General features: G+C 40.7%; 1 long non-coding RNA gene across 1 annotated transcript; it reads left to right on the forward strand.

The window, feature by feature from the left end:
- Positions 1–2,251: 2,251 nt before the first annotated feature.
- LOC136768436 (uncharacterized) lies at positions 2,252–11,112 on the forward strand. Its single transcript, XR_010821970.1, has 5 exons — positions 2,252–2,333; positions 6,742–6,785; positions 8,445–8,708; positions 9,336–9,383; positions 10,853–11,112. It is a non-coding gene; the product is annotated as an uncharacterized LOC136768436 (long non-coding RNA).
- The last annotated feature ends 252 nt before the right edge of the window (positions 11,113–11,364 follow it).

The raw sequence follows: 11,364 nt of genomic DNA on the forward strand, positions 1-11,364 counted from the left end.
GATGTAAACTCGTATAAAATACATATGACAAGTTAGCCGTATATACCTTCATTAAATGGGAGTTTAAATCAGTCCCACTCTGAGCGCTATTAATATGTACACTCACCTAAAGGATTATTAGGAACACCATACTAATACTGTGTTTGACCCCCTTTCGCCTTCAGAACTGCCTTAATTCTACGTGGCATTGATTCAACAAGGTGCTGAAAGCATTCTTTACAAATGTTGGCCCATATTGATAGGATAGCATCTTGCAGTTGATGGAGATTTGTGGGATGCACATCCAGGGCACGAAGCTCCCGTTCCACCACATCCCAAAGATGCTCTATTGGGTTGAGATCTGGTGACTGTGGGGGCCAGTTTAGTACAGTGAACTCATTGTCATGTTCAAGAAACCAATTTGAAATGATTCGACCTTTGTGACATGGTGCATTATCCTGCTGGAAGTAGCCATCAGAGGATGGGAACATGGTGGTCATAAAGGGATGGACATGGTCAGAAACAATGCTCAGGTAGGCCGTGGCATTTAAACGATGCCCAATTGGTACTAAGGGGCCTAAAGTGTGCCAAGAAAACATCCCCCACACCATTACACCACCACCACCAGCCTGCACAGTGGTAACAAGGCATGATGGATCCATGTTCTCATTCTGTTTACGCCAAATTCTGACTCTACCATCTGAATGTCTCAACAGAAATCGAGACTCATCAGACCAGGCAACATTTTTCCAGTCTTCAACTGTCCAATTTTGGTGAGCTTGTGCAAATTGTAGCCTCTTTTTCCTATTTGTAGTGGAGATGAGTGGTACCCGGTGGGGTCTTCTGCTGTTGTAGCCCATCCGCCTCAAGGTTGTACGTGTTGTGGCTTCACAAATGCTTTGCTGCATACCTCGGTTGTAACGAGTGGTTATTTCAGTCAAAGTTGCTCTTCTCTCAGCTTGAATCAGTCGGCCCATTCTCCTCTGACCTCTAGCATCAACAAGGCATTTTCGCCCACAGGACTGCCGCATACTGGATGTTTTTCCCTTTTCACACCATTCTTTGTAAACCCTAGAAATGGTTGTGCGTGAAAATCCCAGTAACTGAGCAGATTGTGAAATACTCAGACCGGCCCGTCTGGCACCAACAACCATGCCACGCTCAAAATTGCTTAAATCACCTTTCTTTCCCATTCAGACATTCAGTTTGGAGTTCAGGATTGTCTTGACCAGGACCACACCCCTAAATGCATTGAAGCAACTGCCATGTGATTGGTTGGTTAGATAATTGCATTAATGAGAAATTGAACAGGTGTTCCTAATAATCCTTTAGGTGAGTGTATATACTAATATAAGGCAACGATCCTAGTGCAACACTAATGAATAGTCATCATCACGGCACTAATTATAAACGCATGCATACTTTATCTGTGAATTAACAAATTAAACACACACACACACACACACAGACACAGATAGAGAGAGATTGAAAGATGAAGTATCATGATTTTAATGATCTGTTGATGCAACGTGTTATTTTAAAGCAGAAAATCTTTCAGCTTTAATACAGTCGTTTGCATTACTGTACGACTACACAAAAAAGTAATTCATTTTGATTCTGTAACTCATGTGGACGCACACTTCGTCTCTCTTTTAACAGTCTTTTTAGACTATAATGTATTATTATTACTAGTATAATAATCATGATGAGAATTATGAGTAGTAATAGTATGCCTATTGTTGGTGTAGTTTGTAGTTTATGATCATTCCCGTTGAAATGCAACGAAACGTGGCTTGTTTCACCAGGGAGTTCAATAAGAGCAGCAGAAAAACAGAAAAGTCACAATAAAATAACCCTTACACGACCTTTTAAACTATCATGAATCACGCACGTCAGGATTAGACACACAAATATCTTGACAGTGCGAAAAAGCGTTCATTTTAGTTAACTTTAACAATAACCCTGCTTTCTCCATCTAAAAACATCTCTGTCCGGGATCCGCTGTGACTGACCCACAGCAGCCGATCGGTGTAGTGTTTCCATGCTGCTTAAACGCAACAAAAATGTTTAAAATAAAAGTGAATCCTGTGAAACTCTGCCTGAACCGTCGTTGGTAAGTGACATGAAGGGAGGACGTTTATACACAAGATAAGAGGAATGGACCGCATCGCAACCAGTGAGAGTTTTCTTCGTGCAAGCGGTGTCTTGATGACGTCAGGCCGAATGGGTCTATGACGTGTTTGGAGATGCTGCTCTGTGATTGGTGGGTTCTCATGTATCCATAGACTTTGGTCGGCCCGAATCGTATCCGAGCTCAGCGGTGCCATTGCAATAACACGCGTGGCTACGTGCAGGTATGCATTGTCTTTTTCTCCTTATTGTTTTAAATACAGATTTCAAAGAAATACGATCTTTGTGATTTTGTAGCGATGTTTACATAGTCTGCTAGTGTAAAATATATTATAAATCGTCACTCTCAGATCGCATTGATTTACCGTTTTATAACTTCTCAAGCTGCAATGTAACCACTTTCTAGTGCTGGGAATATGGCGTCATCGCTGTCGTGACTGGCGAGTTTACTAGGTTTTATTTGGGGTTATAGTCCTCCAAACCAAAAGGCTTATAGTCAGACTTTGCTTGCAACCTACTACAGACGGAAATTAACTTCGTCCTCTTTTTGCTGAAACGAAAGTTAAAGTGCCATAAAGTTAATCTATCGGAGATATCAGGAGATCAACAGACCCCAGGTTCATTCAATGGAGGAGTTTACTGTATTTTGCCTATCTGCTTTTGTATGCATTTTAGATTGTAATATATGGACAACAGATACACTGTAAGATACGAACATAATGTACTATATGTAGTGAAGAAGTCTGCAAGATTGCAAAACTCTAAGTTGGAAAAACTATCCAAAAGGTTATAGAAAGAATGAGACCCCCGCCGGAAAAATACATTAGAATTTACACTGAAAATGTATTGGATTTGTAAATGGAATCGACGTCGAATTGTCAACGTTGATTGAACGCTGAATAATTAACGTTGAAAGTTTGTTGAGAATTGGGTGGGTTTGCAGATGGAATCAACGTTGGTTCAACATCAATTTAATCGGCAAAATGCAACCAATATCTGTTGGATGAACCTATAATGAAAACCCCAAAACAGATTGTTGGTTCAAATTACTTTATTTAAAAGAGTACCATGTACTATTAATAATCTTTATATAACTACATTTGTTTATGTCACATTGTAATTTAGTTAAATTAACACATGCTTTTCAAATTCCTTTAGAGGAATGTGCTTAAATACTAGTTTTAACTTTGTAATTTTTTACTGTATATAGCTACAGTATAGTTAAACATTTAAGCAGCAAATACCAACATTTTCAATAGCCCATACAAAAATAAATAGTCTTACTTGAAAAATCTTTGGTCCACATAGCCAGTGTGAAATGCAGGCTCTTGTAGGATTGTCTCCAGGTGAACAGGTTCTCTTATCTGATTGGCTGATTACCTGATAACCCTCCTGATACACCACTGATTCATCAGCTCAGCTGTGTTAAAAAGCTGTTGTGCATTAGAATCAATCTGTTGCTTTACCTCCAAATCACTCCTAGTTGTTTTGGTTGATGAATCCATGTATATAATACAGAAATACACACATACTGCTTCAATTCACATTTTCTCTCTTTATTTAATGGTACATTTTGAAAACATTTTGGGGATTGGGGGGGATTTACACTGACGGGATATTGTTTGTTATCTACACTTCACAAAGTCTATTCGACCTGAAAGCAACGTACATTTCGATGTCGATGAATTGTTGCCAAAACCAGGTTGAACAGCAGTTGTATTCTTGTTGAACCACGTCGCAACTAGATTTCAAACACGAAACTACGTTGAAATTACGTTGAGTGCCTGCTGGGATGTTTGTTCATGATCGTCCCAGGTGCAGCAGCGTGCTTCTGAGAGAGCCCATTAATGAAGCAAGTTAACTACAAAGGAGCTACAGTATAATGACAAACGTGTAGTTAAGTGATAGTAGGCCTAAGTGATAAAGTAATGCCATGTGCATAGAAATAGGGAATGTGTGTAAGGGACTGAAGTGTTATATGCAGATGCTGATTTTATCACTGCATCAGGATAATATTGAGTTTGTGTAACCTCTTGATTGGTGAATCTTAGAATGAATACACCTACTGTTTGCTTTTAGGAAGATAACATTGCTTATACACATACATACACACATACACACACACACACACACACACACCTAAAGGATTATTAGGAACACCTGTTCAATTTCTCATTAATGCAATTATCTAACCAACCAATCACATGGCAGTTGCTTCAATGCATTTAGGGGTGTGGTCCTGGTCAAGACAATCCTGAACTCCAAACTGAATGTCTGAATGGGAAAGAAAGGTGATTTAAGCAATTTTGAGCGTGGCATGGTTGTTGGTGCCAGACGGGCCGGTCTGAGTATTTCACAATCTGCTCAGTTACTGGGATTTTCACGCACAACCATTTCTAGGGTTTACAAAGAATGGTGTGAAAAGGGAAAAACATCCAGTATGCGGCAGTCCTGTGGGCGAAAATGCCTTGTTGATGCTAGAGGTCAGAGGAGAATGGGCCGACTGATTCAAGCTGATAGAAGAGCAACTTTGACTGAAATAACCACTCGTTACAACCGAGGTATGCAGCAAAGCATTTGTGAAGCCACAACACGTACAACCTTGAGGCGGATGGGCTACAACAGCAGAAGACCCCACCGGGTACCAATCATCTCCACTACAAATAGGAAAAAGAGGCTACAATTTGCACAAGCTCACCAAAATTGGACAGTTGAAGACTGGAAAAATGTTGCCTGGTCTGATGAGTCTCGATTTCTGTTGAGACATTCAGATGGTAGAGTCAGAATTTGGCGTAAACAGAATGAGAACATGGATCCATCATGCCTTGTTACCACTGTGCAGGCTGGTGGTGGTGGTGTAATGGTGTGGGGGATGTTTTCTTGGCACACTTTAGGCCCCTTAGTGCCAATTGGGCATCGTTTAAATGCCACGGCCTACCTGAGCATTGTTTCTGACCATGTCCATCCCTTTATGACCACCACGTACCCATCCTCTGATGGCTACTTCCAGCAGGATAATGCACCATGTCACAAAGGTCGAATCATTTCAAATTGGTTTCTTGAACATGACAATGAGTTCACTGTACTAAACTGGCCCCCACAGTCACCAGATCTCAACCCAATAGAGCATCTTTGGGATGTGGGGAACGGGAGCTTCGTGCCCTGGATGTGCATCCCACAAATCTCCATCAACTGCAAGATGCTATCCTATCAATATGGGCCAACATTTCTAAAGAATGCTTTCAGCACCTTATTGAATCAATGCCACATAGAATTAAGGCAGTTCTGAAGGTGAAAGGGGGTCAAACACAGTATTAGTATGGTGTTCCTAATAATCCTTTAGGTGAGTGTATATACTCAGCAAAAAAAGAAACATGCCTTTTTCAAGACACTGTATTTTAAAGATAATTTTGTAAAAATCCAAATTACTTTACAGATCTTTATTGTAAAGAGTTTAAACAATGTTTCCCATGCTTGTTCAATGAACCATAAACAATTAACGAACATGCACCTGTGGAACGGCGTACAGATGGTAGGCAATTAAGGTCGCAGTTATAAAAACTAAGGACACTAAAGAGACCTTTCTACTGATTCTGAGAAACACCAAAAGAAAGATGCCCAAAGTCCATGCTCATCTGCGTGAATGTGCATTAGGCATGCTACAAGGAGGCATGAGGACTGCAGATGTAGCCAGGGCAATATAGTGCAATGTCCGTACTGTGAGACCCCTAAGACAGCGCTACAGGGAGACAGGAAGGACAGCTGATCATCCTCACAGTGGCAGACCACATGTAGCAACACCTGCACAGGATCAGTACATCCGATTATCACACCTCTGGGACAGGTACAGGACGGCAACAACAACTGCCCGAGTTACACCAGGAACACAATCCCTCCATCAGTGCTCAGACTGTGCGCAATAGGCTGAGAGAGGCTGGACTGAGGGCTTGTAGGTCTGTTGTAAGGCAGGTCCTCACCAGACATCACCGCAACAACGTCGTCTATGAGCACAAACCCACCTTCGCTGAACATAATTTCCTGCAAGACAGGAATGTCAGTGTTCTGCCATGGCCAGCGAAGAGCCTGGATCTCAATCCCATTGAGCACCTCTGGGACCTGTTGGATCGGAGGGTGAGGGCTAGGGCCATTCCCCCCAGAAATGTCCGGGAACTTGCAAGTGCCTTGATGGAAGAGTGGGGTAACATCTCACAGCAAGAACTGGCACATCTGGGTCAGTCCATGAGGAGGAGATGAACTGCAGTACATAATGCAGCTGGTCGCCACACCAGACACTGACTGTTACTTTTGATTTTGACTTTGTTTAGAGACACATTATTCCATTTCTGTTAGTCACATGTCTGTGAAACTTGTTCAGTTTATGTCTTAGTTGGTGAATCTTTTTATATTCATACAAATATTTACACATTAAGTTTGCTGAAAATAAAAGCAGTTCAAAGTGAGAGGATGTTTCTTTTTTTGCTGCGTGTATATATATTTAACACATTATGTATCGTTTAACTGGCCTACAGATAAATGGTAAATTTGCATTGTTGTCTTTACATAAATAATGGTCAATTATATCAGTATTTTACTGGTTAAACTATTTATTATTGTTTTCCTCTTTCTTTTAAGGTCTCCTTCCAGTCAGGCACATGCAGCTGAAGCCATGGAAGATCGTAAGTAACTGGACTGATAAAAGCAACCAAACACCAAACACACACACAATCTAGGAGTGTAGCGGCAGTGGCTTTTGCTGTACCCCAGTGCAGTGTTTTGTTTTGTTTCGTTTTTTTGCAAGAGAAATTGGAAATTGGAGTTAGCTGAGGAACTTACTAAGAAACATAAGAAAGTTTTCAAAAGAGAGGAGGGCATTCGACCCATCGTGCTCGTTTGGTGTCCATTAATATCTAAGTGATCCAAGGATCCTATCCAGTCCATTTTTAAATGTTCCCAAATTGTCTCTTCAGCCACATCGCTGGGGAGTTTGTTCAGATTGTGACGCCTCTCTGTGTGAAGAAGTGTCTCCTGTTTTCTGTCTTGAATGCCTTGAAGCCCAATTTCCATTTGTGTCCCCGGGTGCGTGTGTCCCTGCTGATCTGGAAAAGCTCCTCTGGTTTGATGTGGTCGATGCCTTTCATGATTTTGAAGACTTGGATCAAGTCCCCACGTAGTCCTCTCTGTTCCAGGGTGAAGAGGTTCAGTTCCTCAGTCTCTCAGTAGGACATTCCCTTCAGACCTGGAATAAGTCTGGTTGCTCTCCTCTGAACTGCCTCTAGAGCAGCGATATCTTTCTTGAAGTGTGGAGCCCAGAACTGTCCACAGTATCCAGATGAGCTCTAACTAGTGCATTGTACAGTCTGAACATCACTGCCCTTGTTCTCAATTCTTGTTTCAGGCTGTGTGAGTGAATGTGTGCAGGACAATCCGCAGAGACAGTCAGTGTGAAGGAACACGATTCAATTAACGTGATGAATTTACAAGATAAATTAATGAATAAATAAATACAGCAGATCTGGGTTTCCCTCTAAAACATTAGGACTGGTTTAATAAATGCGTCCATAAACGCCATGACTGAGACGCGCACACTTTAGTTTAATTAAACCTGCTATATTCGTGAAACGTGTGTATTTTGTTTCAACTGTAACTTGCCCTGGTTAAGGACGTCTGATAAGTACATTATAAATAATACGGCAAAAAGTATCGTTTGCAGTTACAAATCTGTAGTAAGAGTAATAAATTAAGGGAGTCACGCTGTGCCGTTTAAAATACATGTTTACTAGAACAAATGATGACGATAATACTAATACATATTTGCTATTTATTTTATTGTTGCACATGGAAACGTATGTGAACATGCTTGTGTGAATATAATGTTGTCTACACGTTCAGCTCTTCCTAATATCTCTTAACAGAAATGTGTATTTATTACGCTGTTTACAATCATGTAAAGCACAAAGAATAAAATACACACAAAAGTCCTCTCCTCGTCAGGCTGTGTCGCTCGTAGTGTTTCCTGTCTCGGTTTTTAAAACGAAACACAAACCAAACCCACAGTCGCTGCTCCTCCCATCAGAGGGACGGATCACAGCGGCCTGGTTTTGCAGTAAAAGCTCTGGGACGCGTCTGAGGACGGCATGGCACGACACGACGCTTAAGCCAGTGGAACCGAGGCAATAGACTCCTAGGTCTTTCTCATGTGTTATTGTATTGTATTGGTGACTTCTGTGTTTATGCTATAACTTACACTCCTCTGACTGAAGGAAGAAAGGAACACGGATTGTTTGAGACATACTTTAAATGTCGCTCACATGTATAATCTTTTTGTTTTGTTTTAGATAAACAGTTTTTCAGGAGCTCTCTTGCAGTGTTCGTTGAGAAAATAAACATAGCGGCTCTCAAATCACTACTGGACCACCTCTTAAGTGAAGAAGTGTTGAGCACAGAGGAGAAAAATATGATCCTGTGCAAAGTTATGACAACGGACAAAAACAGAGAATTTATGTACATCATCATAGAGAAACCTGCAAAGCAGCTACAAATTGTATTTGACTACCTAAAAGAGAATCAGGAACATGAGTTCAGTGCCATGGTGAAAGCAGGTAATTATAGTGTGGAAAAATTGTACACGGTAAAATGATCATTCAGGATGCTGTTTTTCAGTGTTTTTGACCTGTTCCCCTCTCCTTTATAACCCCATCCTGATCATTACTCTCTACTAATTACTGTCTGAAATCAAATTATCTGTACACTTTGATTAATACCATAGGTTTTAAATATGCATACATCCATGTGTGATGGGGCTCATTGTGTAGGGTAGACAATTGACATGAGTCTATCTTTGGTCTGTGGGAGGAAACCAGAGCCCCTGGCGGAAAAAAAACATTGGCATACAGGACTAAAACTGTGACCATTTTAATTTCCAATATGTCATTTAAAATGTCAAAGATTGCAGGCAGTAGTATTCTTGCACCAAGTAGTAAATGACCTGAAAATGGGCTCAGAGAAGTGACTATTACAGGTGCTTGAAAACCCAGAAAACTTTGGGTGTCTACCGGGAACAGTACAGTGGACCAGATGTACAAAACACAACAAAAAAGAAATTGAATGCAAAAAAAAAAAAAAATCAGCTAGAGCATCATTTCATAGTCTATGTGGATTTACACTGCAGTTTCACACTGTTATATGTATTGTATCTGACTTGCATTTGTTTGTTCTAATCCTTCTAGATAATGAAAAGAAAAAGAAAATGGAAAAAAAAATCCTAAAACATATGGGTAAGAAACTTAAGAAATTGATTTAATTTTCTAGTAGATTTTCTTTTGTGTTTTTTATGCTCATTAAACATTCACAATAGGGGAATTTTAAATGCCACTAACATTGGCTATTAAAGGACACTAATTACATTATTGGTGCACACAGGCAAGATTTGTCATTGATTTGTTTTTTAAATACACAATTATTTGTGCATCACTTTCTGAGAGTATCGTTTGGGTCAACTATCTTTAAAATTTTCAGTGTTGCTAAGTGATAAACATCACATACTCTTTCCAAACCCCAAATCAGGCTACTTGTATTAGACATTTTGCATTACGTTTTTTGTATACACACACACACACACACTTTGATTTAGTTACAAAATAGTATGTATTTACTGATGTGAGAGCAACTAGATTAGAGTTTTGCAGGGATATGGGAATGTGGTACCTGGTTACTGAAGGAACATAGTGTAACGTACCGCGGGGAATGGGAACAGCGGACCCAGTTGCGGTGTGCGGTAGAGGTGGTCAGACAGGCATGGGGCAGATACCATCAGGAAAGGGCAACCAAGGGCAAGGCAAAGACGTGGTCGTCGTCACAGGCAAGGGTCGGGCGATCAGGCAAACAAAGTCAAGAGGAAAGTCCAAAGTTGTGGTCGGGAGGTCAGACAAGCAATCGAGGGAACAAGGCACTAATCAAGGCATGGGTAGACTGCTCGGAGATGTACTGACAAAACTTCACAGTGACTGGGAGTGAGTGAAGGGTTTAAATGTGGAGCAGAGAAACAAGATGAGAGGTGCAGGGCAAATGGGAGCAGCGGGTGATCACAGAAGTGCACAAGGGTTCCAGGAATGTTGATTGAAGGGAGCTGAGAGAAGTGACTGATAAGGCAGGGTGATGGTGACATCTAGTGGGGGAAAGTGGAAGTGCTAGATGGTAGCCGTGACAGTCAGGAAATGTTAAAAAAAAAAAAAAAGAAATTCCTGTACAAGACAAACACAACTTTTTATTTTAATATTAGTGCCTTTATTATGTATTCATTTAAAACAGTTTAATTGTTTACAATAATACAAAAAACATGAAACAAATACTGTATAAAGCAGTTATTTAATGGTAGTGCAGTGGTTAATAACCTTTTTTAAAACAAGTATTTCAATCAGAATCAGTACAGTATAGAATAATAAACCAATTATTAAAAACGTAGAGTAAGTGGGTCTTGGAAATGTATTTATGTTATGGAATAGTTTTAGAAAAGTCCTGGACTGTATTTGCTCTAAATGTGTGTGAATCCTGAGAAATACATGTCTGTTCTTGAAAGGTTTCTCTTATCCACACAGAACATCACTGTGTAACCTGTATTTAGAAGTATCGATGTAAGCTAAAGAGAGAAGCTCTGAATAGCAGCCAGTTTTAAACCTGGCAAATACGCATTCTGAAAGAAGTTATTGCTCAGATGTGTGTGTTTGTGTTTCTTATTATTATTAAGGAAACCAGTCCGACCTCGAGCAGTATGTGGATGAGCACGAATCCGAGTTAATCCAACAGCTGAAGGAAGAAGTGGGAGAAAAGGAAGTGGATCGTATTGAACGCGAAGTGAAACACTATCGGTTAAAGAAAAAATGGTCTTTTACTCCAAGTGAAGTACACAAGATCTACACAAATAAGAAAGTGGGAGTGTTCCTGAAGATCAGTCCCTCAGGGCGGGTGGGCGTCACTGTACCACTGAGCAAAGCCACGGACTGTTTGTTTTCAAAGATGGGCAAAGAGGATAAAGAAGAAGAAGAAGAAGAAGAAGAAGAAGAAGAAGACCACGAAGACACTGGCGCATCTGATGACACCAAGCCTGCAATAGATACAAGTCAGGTTGCCAGCCCCTTGAAGAGGAACGCCCGACTGGAGTCTGGCACAGCCAGTACCCTGGCACCTGGCACCAGACACTGTGCAGGATCGGTAATCTCCGGACATACTGCCCAAGAAGGTGGCACCTGCAAACTACGC

Source organism: Amia ocellicauda, chromosome 14 (genome assembly GCF_036373705.1).
Source record: "Amia ocellicauda isolate fAmiCal2 chromosome 14, fAmiCal2.hap1, whole genome shotgun sequence".
In the NCBI taxonomy this organism is placed as follows: domain Eukaryota; kingdom Metazoa; phylum Chordata; class Actinopteri; order Amiiformes; family Amiidae; genus Amia; species Amia ocellicauda.